Source organism: Microtus oregoni, unplaced genomic scaffold, assembly GCF_018167655.1.
Source record: "Microtus oregoni isolate MIOR12 unplaced genomic scaffold, Mior012 000018F_ref0000195, whole genome shotgun sequence".
Classification (NCBI taxonomy): Eukaryota; Metazoa; Chordata; class Mammalia; order Rodentia; family Cricetidae; genus Microtus; species Microtus oregoni.
In genome coordinates, this window is record NW_024543077.1 from 7510624 (window position 1) to 7530119 (window position 19496).

The window sequence follows — 19496 nt, forward strand, 5'->3', positions numbered from 1 at the left end:
ATCCTACTGAAATGCAGGGTCTTAAATACAGTCATGTGTGCTTTTGCTATCGAATCTTGACGCCCATAAATCTGTAGGATTATGAATTCCTCCAGGGTTCAAAAATTTTAATAATCCAGTAGCACTGGGTTTTATTTAAAACTCTTTCTAATCCGCAGATTTAAAAAGTCATTAGGAGGTATAAATGTCAAGGAGAACATATAAATGCACCAAACCCTGAAGTTATTTTGATGACAAATCCTCAAGTTTCTACTTCTCAAACAAAATTAATCAGAAGGCATCTGAAATGTTCCAACTACGAACTCAAATCCTTTACTCCTCATACAAGAAGTTACACCTTTCATGGCTCCCGTACCAGTGACGACTTTAAATTTATACTCCATTTCATTGTTTGTCTGACAGGAACCACCCAGTTCCATCTTCTTTATTGTTAACAGGAACTATCAACAATAAAACATTAAGGGACCTGTGTCAGTGGGTCATCAATTCAGACACGCTACTCGACTTATGACACTATGTATTTCTCCATGTCCTGCCCTTATTACCGTACTATACAAAGGTAGACTGTCCTTTCTTGTTCTATGTTCTGATGTGTTATTTGCATCCTAACCTTGTGCTTGAGGTCTATGGCTGAGTAATATTGTGTTAATGTCAAAACTAATGTGAAAAGGTGGAAGGGCAGCTGGTTTATAGCACTGGAAAGCCAGACAAAAGCAAAGTCTACGGAGCAAGTAATTGAGAGATTTTATCATCGTACTCAGGAAGGCATGCATTTTAAAACGTGAACTTCCTATTTCTGGAATTTTCCATTTAGTATTCTGAGGCTGTGCGTGGTTGACTGTGGGTTGACCTCAAAGGTGCAGCCTCAAAGAAAGGATTTGAGTTCTTAATTGGACTGCTTCCTTCCTAGACTCATGATATGTATTAATAAATAACCCTCGATGTTTAGAATATAACTCATTTACTTTTCTGCTAATTGCAGTCAAATCAAGGTGAGTGATTGTATTAGCCATTTGTGTTATTGTGGCAAAATACCTGACCGAAGCAATTTCAGAAAGGAAATGTTTAATTTGGCCTATAGTTTGTGCTATAGTCCTTCCTGATGGGAATTTCCATCAGAAGAAGCTGGAGGAAGCTACTTACACTGCATGAGCAGTTGAGAAGCAGACTACAACACACATGGCCTTCATCTTACCTTCTCTTTTATTTTGTGTGGCAACTAGCATGGACTTCTCCAATCCCTGTTAATCTAATATAGAAAATCTCTCACAGACATGCCCAAGGGCAGGATTCCAGATCTTGTCAAGTTGACAAACCAGATCAACCATTACACTATGTGGTGGTTTGCATAAAAAGGACCCCACAAGCTCATATATTTGAATGTTTGGTCATCAGGAAGTGGTACTACTTGAGAAAGATTAGGAAGTGAGACTTTATTGGAGTAGGCATGACCTTGTTAGGGGAACTGTGTCACTGGGAGTGGGCACTGAAGTTCCAAAGCCAAGCCCAATGTCTCTCTCTTTCAGCTGCCCCCTGTTCCTTCTCCAGCACCATATCATCTGTATGCGACCATGCCCAACACACCATCATGATCGTGGACTAACCCTCTGAAACTGTCAGCAGGTTCCAATTAAATGCTTTTTTTTATGAGTTACCATGATTGTGGTATCTCTTTACAACAATGGAACACTAACTGAGACACAGTGATGGAATTTGTCTCAGAGTTTTCATGGGTTTAAGATTAGAGTCAATGTTCCAAGTTAGTCTTCATCAGTCTCCTGTATGGTAGGTAGGCCCTGCTGAGCTGTATGATCTTAGTAAGTGCTTGCAAGCAGATAAGTATCTGTGAAATCCCATGATGAACAGCCTCTGTCCTTTTATGTGCTTGCAGTATGAGATTGCACATGGTCTTTCATGACCTTGGGTACCCAACTGGGTCTCCCTGTGCATTCCTCCTCATTCTGATTATTCCAGTTTCTCATTTTCCCACTAACCTTTTGGTCTCTCTGTGTCTGTTGTTTTTTTTTTTTTTTTTACTTTCATTATAAAAATGTTGGTAGATCACTGGGAGGATTATACACAAACTACAATATTATTCCTGCTAAAAGAATTTAAATTATTTCACTTCAATAGGCTGTTTCAGGGTTCAGTTGCTTCCATGGCATTTCCTGGCAACTATCTATATTGCACATCCACTGATTTAGATATGCGTATACAAAAATGAATTTGTTCTTTCAGCAAGAGTCTTGTTTTAGACAAAGTATAGTCAGTGTCTGGAAAGGTAAAGGTGTTGCCTATTCATGGATGGAATGGGGAATGCTGTTATATATATATATATAAGATATATATATATCTTAAATTTTCTTAGAAGATTTTTAGAATACAACTATTTGTGCTGATTTTTTGTGAGTCTTTATTATGTTTATACTTAAAGTAATAAAAATACTTAGCCATGGAAGAGAATGGTGTAGGAAAACAGGGGAGAGGGGCAGTCATAAAGTGGGCGGAACCTCTGTTATCTTATAAGCAGACCATTTTGTTGTTGCTGTTGTTGTTTTGAGGCAGGGTTTTCCTGCAGCTTTGGAACCTGTCCTGGAACTCCCTCTGTAGATCAGGTTGGCCTGAACTCACAGAGATATGCCTGTCTCTGCCTCCCAGCATGCTGGGATTACAGGCGTGTGCCACCACTGGCATAAGTAGAAGTTTTAAAGCATATTGCAAGAGACACTGGCCACAAAAGTGGAGAGTTTTATGAATCATAATAAGCACCTTGAACACTTCACTCCTTGATGGGGGATGTAGCTGAGCCATCAAATTGATTCATAAGATAAAATATCATTTTTTTTCCAATCTCCACTTAATGAAGAACAGCATCTAAGATAAACAAGTGGATATATAATGTCGAGTGTGCTGTAGGATTGTGAGAGGGATGACTAACAGCAGCCCTAGTTGTTGGTATGAACTCATACCAGAGGCCTGGTTAAACTATCACCAAATGCATGGAGTCCCCCGGTTACAGGTCATCATTAAATTAATAGGTCTGTCTTTCCGGGCATACCCTCCACAGGAGAGGAGTGACTGAGTATCAGTGAGAAGAAGGCTATCCACATGGTAAAACACCCTGTCTCCACAAGGAGTGTCTGTGGGATCCCTTTCATTTGCAGTCCTAACAAGGTCATCTATTGCTAAATAAATACATCTATCGAACATCCAGTTTATATATTCATTATCAAAGGGTGACATGCTCACTTTTTATGATAATTTAGAAAGCACTGTCTGATTTTTAAATACAGCAACCAGAGACTTCTTAGAAGAATCTTTCGACTCCTGAGTTTTTAAAATTTGCCTTTCTTTTGGTAGCAAGCACTTTACGTTGCTGCAATTACACAATCCAATTTTTGGCATTTAAAATTTTTGAAGACTTCGGGGTGACTGAGGAAACTATTCTGTGTTCACCGTATGATGTTTATCTCTAATTTATACAGTCTTCAAACCCCTGTGAGACTCAGGCAGTGTAGAGCTTTGGGCTCTAACAGTGCCCCACAGGGCTTGGGGGCGAGTGCTCACTCTCAAGTGCATCCTCCTCTTCCTTACAAGCTCTAGACAACAAATTCTACAGTCTTGAGCCCACAGTACCTTGTTCTTCACACTATTCTTTACTGACCTCGAAATTCTCGAGGTTGACTGCCACACACTGGCTTCTGGGGTTTTTATCCCATAGGTAAAAGCAGAAATAGTATAAGAAAAGAATGAGATGAGATTCTGAGGGTAACTGTCATTCAAATAGAGGGATCACCTACTCATTTGTGTTGAGAGAAGACTCATGTTTCAAGGCCAGCAGTGGTTGGACTCGAAATCACCATGGAGAACAGGGTAGATGTGAAATGCTATTCTTCTTCTTCTTCCACCATCCATCTTTAACATTACAGCTCTGTGCTACCATACTTGGGGATATAATATTTTAGGAGACACAGAATGGAAATATGTTAATTAGCTGGTGTATGGATCTGGTTAATTCAGAGATATTAACTCAACGCCTGCTATATTTTTAGTATCAGATATTTTTAGAAAATGACCAGAGTAAGCAGGGTTGTGACCTAGGGCATGCAGTAGGGAAGGCAGTCATCTAGGACAAATTGCTGGGTGATTTGATCATTTCTGTTGGAAGTAGGTAAAGTGGCTAGGGTGATGGTATGGTGGATAATAATATAACACAGCCAGAAGGTCTTCCACTATCTGAAACCCCAGAAGAAACAAAGTTGGGTGCTATGTGCAGATTTTCTTTTGTGTTTTCAGATGCAGATCATTTTTGGACAGGAAATAGAAGAGTAACGCTGGTGCATACATTGTATTTGCATACACCAGCATTGTATGACCTGTGATACCCATAACTAACTATCATGGAATCAGATAGTATTTTTACATATCAAAAGGAAAGACATCATTTTAGCGGGACCCCAAGTTTATCAACTGGTAAATAACAGAGGTGGTGGTTTAACTCAAGTAGTCACACCCTGAGAACTTTGTTCTCTTTAATGATCATATTTTTTGTTATTCCAAAAATGAACAAAGGAAGCATAAAAGATAGGCAGACCACCATAGCAAGAGAGCTGGCTCCTGCACTGGGGGAGAAAGACCCCACCCTTCATCAAAGGCAAGGATGAACCTACCCTGAGGGTATGCATGTAGGAGAGCTCTGACCTGCTTGGCTAACATCTAGGCCCAAAACTGGACCTTGGGTTGATGCACCCTAGCATCTAACCCATTTTGGTCCTCCTATAGCTCATGAAGGGACTGTGGTCCTGGGGAAGGATACTGCAAGATCTCCAAGACACAGATTACCCCAGAAGAGCTCCAGAAAAGATCCAGGGAGGATAGTGTACCAAAATCCAGAGGCCTTGAACCAGACCAATGACTCACTGCAATGGATAGTTGCCATTCTAGTTTATGGGACAAAGGGGTATACTCTACGACACACTGACGCCTCCAGTGCCATCAGGATGAATGAAGAGGAGGTAGAGAGGCAAGAGAGAAGGAGAAACAGAGATTTTGCTACTTGGGGTGTGGTTTATTGTTCTGTTTGGGTTTATTTTTTTGTTGTTGTTTTGTTTTTGTTTATGTTCTTTCTTCCTTTGTTTTATTTTCTTTTGTGGGGGGGTATGCAACAGGGATGAGGGGGAATATGGGAGAACCAGGAGGTGAACAGTATTGGGGGCATAATTTGAAACCCCCAAAGATTCAATAAAGAAGTGATGGAGGAAGGTCATTGGCTAATAAAGGAACTGCCTTGGCCCATTTAATTGGTTAGAGGATAGGTGGGAGGAGTAAACAGAACAGAACGCTGGGAGGAAGAGGAAGTGAGCTCAGACTCGACAGCTCTCCTCTTGGGAGCAGACGCCTGAGAGAGACGCCATGCCCCGCTCCCGGGATGAAGCTCCAACCCAGGATGGACATAGGCTAGAATCTTCCTGGTAAGCGCACCTTGGGGTGCCATACACAGATGATTAGAAATGGGCTAAATTAATATGTGAGAATTAACCTAGAAGAGAATGGGCCAAGCAGTGTTTAAATGAATACAGTTTGTGTGTTGTTATTTCGGGGCATAAGCTAGCCGAGCAGGCAGCCGGGGTGCTGGGGACGCAGCCCTGCGCCCTTATTACTACAAAGAAGTTTTAGGAAAACGTGGGCAGAGAATTTCTAACAACAATATGAATCATCAGTATAAGTTCCTACAAGATACTGGCACTTTTGTTACAGGACGGCAATTTTACATTCATTTTACAGTGGCACTCTATCTAAGTTAGGAATTTATGCCTTAGAATACACACCGTAAATATTTTCTTTGACTTATTGTTTCCTCAGGATTTCTATTACTTAAATGTTTTACTTGCAGGATTTCAAGGAAGCTGTGCTGGCTGTTGAGTGACTTCTCCTGGGAAAATATGAACAAATGTATATTTACCCTAGTGATCAAAGAAAGGGGACCCTACAAAGCATGATGAGGGTTATTTACCAGAGTGCAAGTGACTCAAAAGCAGCCTTCAAACCAATGCCATCGCTGTTGCCTCACATGACTGAGGACTCACAGAAGTACATCCCTGGGAATCCCTGTAGGACTTACAGGCAGCTGGGCTCTTGTGAGCTTCCTGTCTCTGGTCACTGTTCACTGGTTTTTATAACTCGGGCATAGATTTCTGAGCTTAGGTTTTGGTTAGCTTCCTGAGAAAATGTTTGTGGTAAAATGGGGAGCGTAGCTGCCCTCCAATTAGCTCCATGAGTCATATGAATTTTGGTTACTTCCTCGAGCTTCTGATCCATCCCCACCCTGAGAGAATGCTTGAACTCAGAGGAAATGACTATGGAACTCACCCTTTGCTGGAGACTTAAAACAGCTGTGGGCATAGCTTATCCTCAGGACCTCAACCACATTTAAGTTATAATAGGCAATCAAAGGATTCCTTACCCAATTGTACCCACCCATCCCACAATTCTCAAACTAAACAAACCCTACAACTTGCACTTGAAAAAATCTGAGTGGGGAAGCTTCTTAAGCAGGCTTGGTAGCTGGTGTCATCCTTCAGAATCTGACTTCTCAGGAGGTATCTGAGAGTCACCATCCAGCAGTTCATCAGAAAAGTCAACTCTGGAACCTCACAGCTGGCCAACTGAATCAGCCTGCATGGTTTTAAGACAAAATTACCATATAACTATGAATCAAGCCTGTGGTAGGATAGAAAGAGAAGACGTCTTGGAGTCATGGGCAGAAATGGCTGGGAGAAGGAGGGTCTCTGCTCATTCCTTTTATTACTGATAATGAACGCTGAAAATTTGAGATTTCACTGGAAAGCATCTAAGGGTCTAACGACCACAGAGACAAAACATGTTTCCCCAAAGACACCTTGTCTAGGAGAGTGAATAAACTGTTCTTATTTACGGTTGACAATGCCTTCCTAAAGACACTCCAATCAAGTGTGTTGAGGACACTAATTAGTGCGCTTGTCTAGTGCTGAAATCCTGTGAAACTTTAATTATCTTAGAACTCTTTTCTCCGACATGTAAATGACGTCCCTCCTAAACCCACCGAAGTAGACCAAATTTCCGGGGAGAAAATGGGATCTTGGGGGTGGGGTGGGATGGGGGTAAGGGGAGATGGGAAGAGAAAAGGTAGAAGGGAAGGAGGGGGGACGTGGGGAAACAGGAGAATTGGGATAAAGGAAAGGTGGATAGGGGAGCACGGAACCACAATTCTTAGTTAAGGGAGCCACTTTAGGGTGGGCAAGAGACTTGACCCTAGAGGGGCTCCCTAGTGCCCAAGATGAGGTTCCCAGTTAGTTCCTTGGGCAGCTGAGGATTGGGAACCTGAAATGACCCTATCCTAGAGCAATACTGACGAATATCTTGCATATCATCATAGAATCTTCATCTGGTGATGGATAGAGATAGAGACAGAGACCCACACAGGAGCACTGGACTGAGCTCCCAAGGTCCCAAGGAGGAGCAGAAGGAGGGAGAACATGAGCAAAGAATTCGGGACCACGAGGCGTGCATCCACCCACTGAGACAGTGGAGCTGATCTACGGGGAGCTCACCAAGGCCAGCTGGACTGTGACCGAAAAAGCATGGGATAAAACCGGACTCTCTGAACATGGCGAACAATGAGGGCTGATGAGACACCAAGGACAATGGCAGGGGGTTTTGAACCTACTTAATGTGCTGGCTTTGTGGGAGCCTAGCCAGTTTGGATGTTCACCTTCCTAGATATGGACGGAGGGGGGCGGACCTAGGACTTAACACAGGGCAGGGAACCCGGACTGCTCTGTGGACTGGAGAGGGAGGGGGAGAGGAGTGGGGGGGAGGGGGAGAAGGGTGGGAGGAGGGGGAGAAGGGTGGGAGGAGGGGGAGAAGGATGGGAGGAGGGGAAGGGAAATGGGAGGCTGGGAGGAGGTGGAAACTTGTTTTTTGTTTATGTTTTTTTTTCTTCTTTTCGCAATAAAAAAAAATCTCATCTGAAAAAAAAAAGTTCTTTACCATTTACCATGTCATAGCGAATTTAATTGTACAACTTGAGGGGCTGGGGAGATGGCTTAGCAGTTAAAAAAAAAACGTTCTTCCACATGAGACAGCAGCACCATCTGTAACCCTAGATCTAGGGGATGCCATGCATCTTCTGACTTTAATGTCTCATGCAGACAGAGTACACCCACATACACCCACAAAATAAAAACAAATATTCTAAAGAAAAAAGATGCAACTTGTGAGCTTCCTAATATCACATATTTTCCATTACAAAAGAAATCATACAATCTCTCTCTCTCTCTCTCTTTCTCTCACTTTCTCTCTCCATCCTCTCTCTCATTCTCCTCTTCATCTCTTTCTATCTCTCTAAGAAGCCTGCAGTTTTCCTATCAGGTGCGCTTTGCTCTCTCATTGGGAACACATTTTGATTTTTTTTTTTGTTGTTGTTCTTGAATAAAATTCTGAGGATTATTTTAGCCATGGTTTTCCCTCCTATTCTACCTCATCCCTGCCCTCGAGTCGCTATTCCTACTTAGCACTTTCTGCTCTAGTGTTCCCCTTCCAACCTTTATACATTTTTATTTTTAGTCAACTCAACTTTGCTTAAAATTTAGCTAACGCCGAAGTTCATTTTGGGGGGAGTGGTCTGAGTCATGAACCTAGTTTTGCCTGTATGGAGGTCTCTGTACAAAAGTCCTCGGGCAACCTGTGATGTCTTCTGTTTTTGTTGCTGGTTACCCTTCTAAACTTGAGGAGCGTTGGTATGGAGCAATAGTGCTTCTCTAGGCAGTAGATATATTTCCTATATTAAAGTTTACTATAATATAATTAATATAATATAATGCCATGTCAATATTCATCTAGACTCCCCCAGAGGGGTGTTGTGTTGTCACTGTGAAAGTAGAGCTGTCCAGATATTTTCCGTTTAGGAGACCCCATGCCTAACAGCCACATATGATTTATAGGAGTGAGGGATAGAGAGATCAAACGAATTATAGCGCAGCTGAACTGAAGGATGACATCTGAAGATATCATTCTGAAGGCCCCATTGAAGCATTTAGTAATTTTTCTATCTGTGCAAAGCTGAATGTAAGGACCGCTTTTTGTTTTAAGTAGCTGTGTAGTTATACCATATGTAACCTCTGTAAGCCTTAGTAGTTTAATCAGAAAATTTAAGCTCATGTTACCATATCTTCTTTGTTACAATTGTGTGAACACCAAAGTGCCCAGTACAAATAGGCACTTAGTTTATTATTCTTGCTAGCGTAAAGGGGATGACCGTCAAAGCATGCCAGGAAACTGTTATGTAGGATAGCTCATAGATTAGCCGAAATTGATTTACATGATTAACCTTGGATGAGTCTTCAGCATATTCAGCGGCCTCTCACTGGTAACTGCAGCAAGAGACTCTCCCTCCCCGTCCTACTGCACCCATCCCCACTGTACCCCACCACACCCCAGCAGGGAAAATTGGCACTGACGGCACGGCCTTAGGGGAGCTGCCCACCCTGGTGGCCGGAGCTGAACAACCCCAGGATCCTGGACTGACCAGCTCCAGTAGGACCCATGCCCAAAGCAGGAACTGGGGCTGGTCCACCCCAACATCTACCCCATCGAGGACCTGCTGGAGCTCCTGAAGGGACTGTTTTTGTGGAACAATACCCACAGGATCTCCACTATGTGGGGCAGCTGCAGGCCATCTTAGGGGCGTCCAGGTGAGGTTCCAGTGAGGAGGGTCCACCAGAAACCCGAGACCTTGAACCATATTAATGACGCATTGAAATGAACATTTGCAAGTAAATCTGGTTGGACAAAAGGGTCTACTCTGTGACACACCATGGTTCCTAGTAACACCAGGCTGAATGAGGAGGTGTTGGAGAGGATGGGAAGATGGAGGAGCATCATTTTTTCTTTTTGTTTGTTTGTTTCCTTGTATTGTTTTGGATTGGTTAGATTGTTTTTTATTATTTTCACTTAGGGGCACTGCATGGCTGAGGGGAGGATGTGGAGGGACTGGGAGGTAAGTAGAATTAGGGTGCATTTTGTGAAATTCTGAAGATTCAATAAACAAATTATGTTTAATAAAAAGATTAATCACAAAAATGAGATAATATATTTTATTCCTTTTTAAATGATTTTAGAAATGCCTACTAATTATAGAACATTTAAACATTTGGAAGACCACCTAACAAAATCCCCAATATCAAATAGATAGAAGCCCTCTTTTGAGTTGTTGGTAAAGACTGCCAAAGGGACTCTCAAGTCCTTGGTTGGTCCCAAGAGGTAGAAGATTTATCATTATTGCTGAAGACACCATGAAACTCAGAAATAGGGCCCAGAGATCCGGCTGGAACTGATGTAGTGATATTGTATTAGTATTTTAATAAATAAAGCTTTCCTGAAGATTAGAGTGCAGAGCTAAGCCACTAGAGGTCAGGGAGTGGTAACACACACCTTTAATCCCACGACTTGGGAGACAGAGGCAGATGGATCTCTGTTATTTCAAGGTCATCCTGGGCTATGTGAGATTGAATCTGTCTAAAAGAGAAGCGGAGTTCACACAAAGGTGATTCCGGTACTTAAGAGTCACACACCTTTATTTCAGCACTAGGGAGTTGTAGACACGAGCTATATGTCTAGGCAGAGAGAGGTATTTAAGGCAGGACGAGCTGAGATCCCATTGCACTCTGAGGTTTAGTGGAGACAGTTGCACTCTGAGAATGAAATCTGAGGAGAGAATCTGAGAACAGAATTGTTCCTTTGGTCTGAGCGTGGGTGGAGGTAATGCTGGCCAAGCGGCTGGCCACTTTCCTTCTCTGATTTCAGCATTAATTCCCATATCTGGATCTGGGTTTTTATTATTAAGACTAATTAGAATTCATGCCACAAACTGACCTGAATGTCTCCTCTTTGAGAACTAGCTTTCATGGTACCAGAAGACATCACATAAGCTTCCAAAGTGGGAAGCAATCAGCAACCCTGCCCTGCCATGATACCTATGAATCACAGTGACCTCCAGCATGGCAGGATATCCCTAGGAATATAGTGGTGACATACATACTTTAGCAGTAACCCACAGTTACCCAATTGGACTTAAGAATCACTTAGCAAGAGAGAAACCATGCTTAGTACTGAAAACCTAGCCAACTACTCAGGCTAGCAAAGTCATAGATCTTGCAGGAGAACCTACAACCACCGCTTTGCTGGACCAGCATCATCCCTAACATCATTTATAAACATTTGTCTTTATACTCACAGACAGGTGTAATCCTTACTCCTTACCAGGGAAACTTCTCTTTGCAACAGGGATCATTACAGAAAATCGCAACCAATCAAAATGTAGAGTTGTGTAGCCCAGTTCCAATGGTTGCATCTGCAAAACAGTCCTGCACCCAAGGCTCAGAGGAGATTGCAGAAAAAGGGGTGGAAGACTGTAAAAGTCAAAAGATCAAGGATTTTGTTGTGAGATTTTTTTCTTAGTAATGTCAGAAGCTATATCCATAGAGTCTCACTCCATAGAGTCTCACTGAAATGACTGCCCAAATGTGAGCCAAAGACAACAATAGGCATTCTAAAGTGGATGTCAATAGTCAGAGAAGCCTCAAACCTACACAAAGACCTTTGGGCAATAAAGGAATACGGAGAGCAGGAGAGAGTCTTTCCATAGACAACTACACCAAATGGTTACCCAATATCAAAAGGTCAGTCTTGAACACATACTTGTGATTAACATAATATAGTCTGAGCAGCTTATTAGAAATATATATATATATATATATATGTAAGTATACATATATTCATGCAATAATAATGTAAAAAGTGGCCATGAACTTGAAAGAGAGCAAGGAGGGGTATACAGTAGGGTTTAGAAGGAGGAAAAGGGAGAAATGATATATATTATAATCTCAAAACAAAACCTCTGTCAAAAATATCACTAAGCTAAAAATAAAATCAGCCAGTTCAATTACTCAGATAAAAGAACTGTTCGTATTTTAGAGGTCATCATATGTTATCTATACTTGCATGTGTGTGTTTATATAAGCAAAATATTATAGTGTACAAACTATTTTCAAATTTATTTGAGTGAGCATCTTATTTAGTGTGGTATTAAAGCAGAGGCATTAGAGTCAAAACACTTGAGTTCAAACCCTGGCACCATCCCTTAGAGAAAGTACTTTGACATGGCACAAGCCTAGAATGTCAGCATTCAGCAAGCTAAGGCATGAGGAATATCATGAATCTGAGAATAGCCTAGGCTGCATAGTAAGATTTAGGTAAGCCTGGACTGCCATCTGAGTCCCTCTTTCAGTAAACCAAACCAAACTATCAAATAACTAACTAACCTACAATAACAAAAATACCACTTAGTAAATAAGAAGTTCTAGAAAGTTATTTCTTAATGACTAATTCTTAATCAGGAATCTTTATTAAGCCATAAAAGATTTGTGCACACCTTTGAAAACATTATTTACTCTTGTACTGTTTGGAATACAACTTTTTATGCTTTGAAAAATACATTTAGTTCTACACATATTTCTTTTTTCTGCCATAATAAATAATTCCTTTGTTTACTAATTTCTGTAAACTTCTTGGAGTGATCCTTTAGGCCATAAGTAGAGTTTTATACTAGAAAATCTTTTCAGTTTTTCCCACCTTTGAGGTATTTCTATGATTTGTGACAGATCATGGCTGTTACTCAAGCCTGCTGGAGATCTTGAGAAAGTTTCAGGATTTAGAGGAAAACGTTCCAAGGGAAAGTGAGATAGAGAGAGACTGTACAGCCATTCCGTTGCTTTCAGATGGTGGTTACATCCAGCTGTGCATCGGAGGGAAAGGATGGTACCTTCGTGCTGTAACCAGACATGGAAACCAACATACAGAGAATGATTTTGAAATACTGTTGTAGCAGTTTTAAATTTCATGCACTTCTAATACCAGATGAGCTGACAGACTTGAATTCACTTTGGCACGAAGATCTTCCCTCAACGGCGAAGGCATAGCTTCTGGAGCCAGCTGAAGCTGGAATCAAATTTACAGAACCTTGGCAAGTCAGCCTCCGTGAGCATGCCACTTTCTGGGCCCAATGTGGTGTTTCTAAGCCACCTGAGCTGTTCATTCAACCTCCTCCACTCTGCAGAACAGAGAGCTATGCATCTGCATGCAGCTCCACTTAGGGGAGACCCTCAGCATCTGGGCACCTCCTCCCATTTCCAGTAGGGCCTCAGCCTAGATATGATTTGCACTTTTCATTAAGCATTTTTCACTCTTCATTTCACACTCGTTTAACTACTAAATGTTAAATAATATCCCCACTAAAGCTTACACAGGGCACAGTGATGGTCACATTTCTGATCGCTTACAGAGGTGTGAAATTTCCTGTATTCGAAGATCTATCTGAGTGGAATGGGTGTTTAATATCGCTAATATTTTGGAGACAAGGGAATGAAATTTAATATGTACCTTGTATTACAGAGAGAATAAAATCAATTAAGTGATAGTTCAGACCCTCCTACAATCCTCTGGTAAACTACTATTGGTGACTAGAAATGTCAAAATAAACAGTTATCCCTGATATAGATCAGTTAGGCTTATTGACTCCAGACACAAAGACAGCATCTTTAGTAGTGCTCAGGGAATGACAACCCACACAGATTTCCCCCTCTTCCGGCTTTCCCCGCAGTAATTCCTTAAGCATTGAACTAGTTTTCGACTTTGAAGATGTTTCCCCTCAAACTGATCTACTGTTACTCAAGGATTGTGTGACTACGTCAAAGACACTTTGTATATTTATTTTCATTGATTGTTTGACTAACTGATCGTATGTTTGGGAAAGATGGGAGGCACACGTCAAGGGACAGGTCTAGTGGAAGTCAGAGGACTACTGCAAAGAGTCTATTTGTTTGTCCTGGCTGCCCAGACACGAAATAACCACAGAGAAACGAGATTAATTAAACCACTGCTTGACCCATTAGCTCTAACTTCTTATTGGCTAACTCTTACATCTTAGCTTAACCCATTTCTGTCAATCTGTGTATTGACCACGTGGCAGTAGCTTACTGGCTAGGTTTTGGCAGCATGTCTTACTCTGGTGGCAGATCTATGGTATCTCTCTGACTCTGCTTTCTTCCTCCCAGAATTCAGTTCTGTTTTCTCCTACCTAAGTTCTACCCTATCTGGCCAAGGCAGTTTCTTTATTCATTAACCAATCAAAGCAACACACAGAGGGGACTCGTCCATTAGAGGATGACTTGAAGAAATTGGTTCTCTCCTTTTGCCATATGCATTCGCAAAGGTCAAACTCGGGTCATCAGATTGGCAGCAAGTAGTTTTACCATCTTAGCCCTCTTGCTAGCCCTGAAATTTCTTTAGCCACAATCCAGCTTTACAGTTTCAGAATAACATAATATAAAGCAACTACACACTTGGAAATAATTTTATCAACAGACTCTTAGCTATTCTTATAGACTATTAAGGTTGATGCTAGTTATAATTGTACCAAAATGTTTTTTCTGACCTTATAGAACTCCTACTCTCCTGTCATATACACATTTCAGATCAGCATATTACAAGCTAAACTCTCCATCTTTCTTGCAAGCCAAGTTCACCCGTTCTTGTTGTTATCTTGATTCACTAATACAACTTTGGGAATACATATCTTCACTTTCAAAATACTGTTATTTTTGAATAGTAAGATTATACATTTGAATATAATTAGAGATCAGTTTTTTTATATTTGCAAATTTCCATGTTCACTCAAAAATTGCTTCCCTCACATTTTCTTGTTTAATTCCTGATGTCACTATTCATTTCATTTAACTTCCCATTATTTTAAATATGCATGCAAATTTATTTCTCAAATAATCAAAGAATGATTCTACATGCTGACAGCATATTGCTGGGTAAAGCACTTTAAATAGCAGCATTAGAACAACTTAATGCTTATAAATAACCACGAGTGTCACGGGCCTTTGGGAAGGATCTTTCAAATTTATTCTCTTGCCTTTCAAAATAGTAACTTTTGCGATATATTTACTTTAAAGCTAAACCTTTAAAGGATACAGGTCAACAATTGGTTAGACACAGGGTTTGGAACCCATCAGAATGATTCATTACAATCTACTTTCATTGTATCAGAAGGCAAGCATGAACCCAGTACTAATCACTTTGCAGACTTCCCTTTCCCAGCTCCTGGCAAATGCTAATATCCCTTTGACTTACCCCAATGTACCTACTCTAGATGTTTCACAGAGCTCCAGCCATACAACATCCACTGCCTTGTTTTTGTCTTCTTTTATTTAATGGGTTTTCAGGTTGGTCAATGTTGTAACCCATATGAAGAATTCCCTCCTTGGTATTGACTAATGCTCTTCTGTTGTGTGTATAAATCATAGTTTCTTCAGGCAATCATTCACTGATGCTTGTTTGGATTGTTTCTCCCTTTAATCCTTTAAATATTTGTGTATCAGTTTCTGTGTGGTCATGTTTTCATTTTTTTTTTAAAGATTTTTATTTCCCAAAGCACTGTTTCTATTTATAGGGTCCTAACCAGTTCAGTGGCTGCAGGAGTGGGAAAGGTTCCATCTTCAATCTGGCAGCTTTACAGGTTTGTTGTTACCCAACACTCAGGACAGTGCCATCACAGATTTGTTAAACTGATACCATGTTCTGTCTTTTTCTTCCAGAGCAACAAGAAGAGCACCAATCTCTGCTAGTAGAGAATCCTGGATTTAGGATTTTTAACTCTATTTGTTTAACTCCTGCTTTAATGCCACAGTAATGACCTTCAGGGTCACACTTGCATACTTGAGGGCCTTGTTCTTTATCTATACCCATTACAATCATACCACAAGCAAAGCAGCCTCGTTTCAGTAATCTGCGTGTAGACTTGAGAACTCTCAGCAGTTCTCCTACAGAGCATGCCCACAGGAATCTCGCAGCCATATTTGTATTTCCATTTAGCTGTTTCGTAGCATGCACTCTGTGCTTGGGGTCTGCTGTCACCTGTTATTCCACTCACAACAGGGCCAGTGTTTTCAGTGATCTTGAACCGGTGAGTCAATGTGCTGGAATCCAGTAATGCGTTGTGTACTTTCTTATGTGTGACCATTACTGCACAGTCATTTCCTCTGACAGCTACAAACGCCATCCAACCCTGATTAACAGCCTTAAATCCGTATTCTACTTGGTAGAGAGTCTGCTCTCAGAAGAGAAAATAGTTATGTGGCATCCAACACTGGCAATGAAATCATGGGACATGGCCTTCCCATTATGTAAAGCGCAGCCTGGCTCATGTGTTTTTCAGTTCCTATCAGCATCTTCTCTTTGGTGTAGATGCAGCAGGGAAACCACTGGGCCATATAGTACGTTTCTAATTTCCACTTTAAGAAAATGATAATGTTTTTGATACCCATTTTTTAACCCATCAGCAATTTTTTAGGGTGATAATGTCTCCATATCTTCCCTGAAACTTCCTTTCCATTTTTGTAATCATTCATGTTGTAGCATATTGTGCTTCTAAATTGCAATCCTTTAATGACAGACCATGTTAATAATTTTTCATCCCTTTGCTGGTCTTCTACATGTTGTTTTCAATATATTGTCTAATCAAACCCCTTATTCACTTTATGTCTTTATCATTGGGTGTGTTGAATTGTAACAATTCTTATATGTGACTTGCAAATATTTCCTTATATTCTGTGAATTATCATTTTATTCTCTGTGTCCTTGGAAACGAATTAAAATGGAGATTATAAAGTTTAATTTATCTGTATTTGACTCCATGATTGGCAAATTTGCTGCGATTTCTAGAAATCATTGCTAATCTAAGTAATAGTGATCTGCTTCTTACGTTCTGTTAGGACTTTTAACTCTATTTGTTTAACTCCTGCTTTAATGCCACAGTAATGACCTTCAGGGTCACACTTGCATACTTGACGGCCTTGTTCTTTATCTATACCCATTACAATCATACCACAAGCGAAGCAGCCTCGTTTCAGTAATCTGCGTGTAGACTTGAGAACTCTCAGCAGTTCTCCTACAGAGCATGCCCACAGGAATTTAACAGTTAACAGTTAGACAGATTTTGATATGTGATCTAATATTTAGTTAAAGCAGGATTCAGCATCATCATTCCACAAATGGATGTCAAGCTATTTCCTAATTCAATAGGCGTCTCCTTTCAAGTCTTTCCTCTCTAGTCAAAATCAATATACCGCGAATGTAGAGTTTCCTTTCTAGTCTCTCACTTCGATCACTTACACCTAAAGTCAGTACGCCAATCTCGTGCCAGCATCACATTGCTTTGTGTCCTATAACTTAGGGATTAATCTTTTAAATTTACGATTTTTCAACCTTTGTATCACAGTCTTGTCTCTCGTCACTGCTTTTCACGACTGTTTTGCTGTTGCTCTGGGTACTTTATGCCATATGTTTTCTGGGTCACCTCAATTCTCATAAAGACAACTCAGCTGGGGACCCGAGAGGAGTTATGCCTAGCCTGAATCTGCTGTGTTAGTAGCAAGCACTCTGCTTCTTGACTTTGTTTCCTCAATTAATTCTGGGGTTCGCTAATCATGATATCAGGAATGGTTTGCATGGATTTCCCCTAAAGGAACACATGTTTGAAGGTTTTGCTCTAGAGGTGCCAGTGTTTCAGGGTGCACAGAGCCTAGCAGGGGACCCTTAGAACACTGGGTTTTATGCATCTGCAGTTGAAGGTGGGATACAGTCCATACATATCTCCTGGGCTTGTACTATGAATGGTGTGCTCTGATATATGCTCCCTACCATTGCCATCTGACATCAGAATATGAGTCTTTAAGAATGGATCTTGTCTTCGACCACAATCTATAAATTTCTCAGCTTCATAAATTCATCAGAATAAAATTTTTGGTCTAGTAACGTGAAGCTGAGAAGTACAATATCCCAACCTAGATGCTGCCTTAGAGGAATTCTACTGACTTTCTGTTGCACTCTGGACACATTTCACACCCTTCCCTTCCTTGGCCTACAATAAACATCTGGGTATCTACTCTCCTCTTTTAGCTATGTTAAAAGCACCTAACTGTCTCAATGGTTTCTTTATGGTCCTGATTAAGCCATCCTTGTTTTCTATATCAGATCTACTTACTGCCTTTTCCTTTGCCTTAGCTGAAATCCTTTCCTCTGAAACCTTTGTAAGCCTAATTTATCATTGCTATAGTTATGGTCCACTGCCCTGTCCTGTACAGCACATAGCACTTTGGGAGTTGGTGGAACCATTATGATCCAGGTTCCCAGAGAGAACAACGTATAAACTTAGGAATCTGTGTCCTCATAGCGAGAACTCCACTGTTCTCTCTCTCTCTTGCCCTTTCTTCCTGCTATTTGCTCTCTTTCTCCCCTTCTTTCCCTCTCTCCTTCTTTCTCTTTCTTGGCCACTGGGAGTGGGGGAAGGAGGGGCTTTTCTACTAGCCATGATATACCACCTCCACCAAGTCCATGGTCCCAACTAAACATTTTATTCTTTTGGGGTGACTACCACAAGTATTTTATCACAGTAGCTGGAAGCTAATAGAATCATTAAAGTCACAGGTACACTGTTGTACTCAACATGTTTTGCTACAATTATCACATAATCGAGTGTTGCAAAAAAGTCCCATAACTTTCATTCTCTATTTGCTTTGCTCATATTACCTTAGTTTATTTTCTTTGAGGTAATTTACACTCTATTAAAACATCCCATTGGTTGCTTATTTCTTTTGTTGTTAGCTCCTACCTGGAGCATGACTCTAGCTTCTGGGCATCTTGCAGAAATCTTGGCAAATACCTTGTATTCAGTAAATAAACTATATGTTTCTGCATGGATTCCTACCTGTTACATGCGATTTCAAGTACTAGTAGCAGTGGCGAGCAAAATAAAAGTATAAGGGGAAATGAATCAACACCAGTGTGTTAGCATAGTAAGCTAAACATTTTCCATCTATGATCTAGTGTAGTTTGCTAGAACATTTCTACAGATAAGTTTAATATACACTCATAGTCTACAAAAGGAGAATCCATGTTTTAAGACGGTAGCAACTCATTGACCAAGCAACAGAACCAATACACCACACCATGCAGCTGATGCCAGGGCTTGCACCCACGGGGTGAAACGGCTACCTGGGTACAGGATAAAATTGTCTTCAAGGGACTTTTTTTTTAAAAAAATAACTTAGGCCATATATAGTTTCTGTACATCAAAAAACCCTTTATTATGGTTCTGTACATAGGAAGTAAAAATACAAATGCACGGTGCAATAACTTGGTTGGTAGCCTTGCCAATCTTGCCACGGGGATTATTTCTCTTCTCTTTGAGCACACTGGATGAGACCAGACAACCAAGTTATCAAATGATGTGATTATTTTAGATTTAAATATCAAAATAAAGTATAGTAGTTTTATTTATTCTGATTAATTAACTTCTCTCACTAAAGAAAAATGACTCTTTTCTTGAGACTTTT

General features: G+C 40.7%; 1 protein-coding gene and 1 pseudogene across 5 annotated transcripts in view; both read right to left on the reverse strand.

Moving 5' to 3' along the window:
- The window catches only part of LOC121458759 (membrane-associated guanylate kinase, WW and PDZ domain-containing protein 2-like), a 1271545-nt gene that overhangs the window by 1084874 nt on the left and 167175 nt on the right, over positions 1-19496 (reverse strand). The window lies entirely within an intron of this gene.
- On the reverse strand, positions 15664-16272 carry LOC121458623 (annotated as a pseudogene).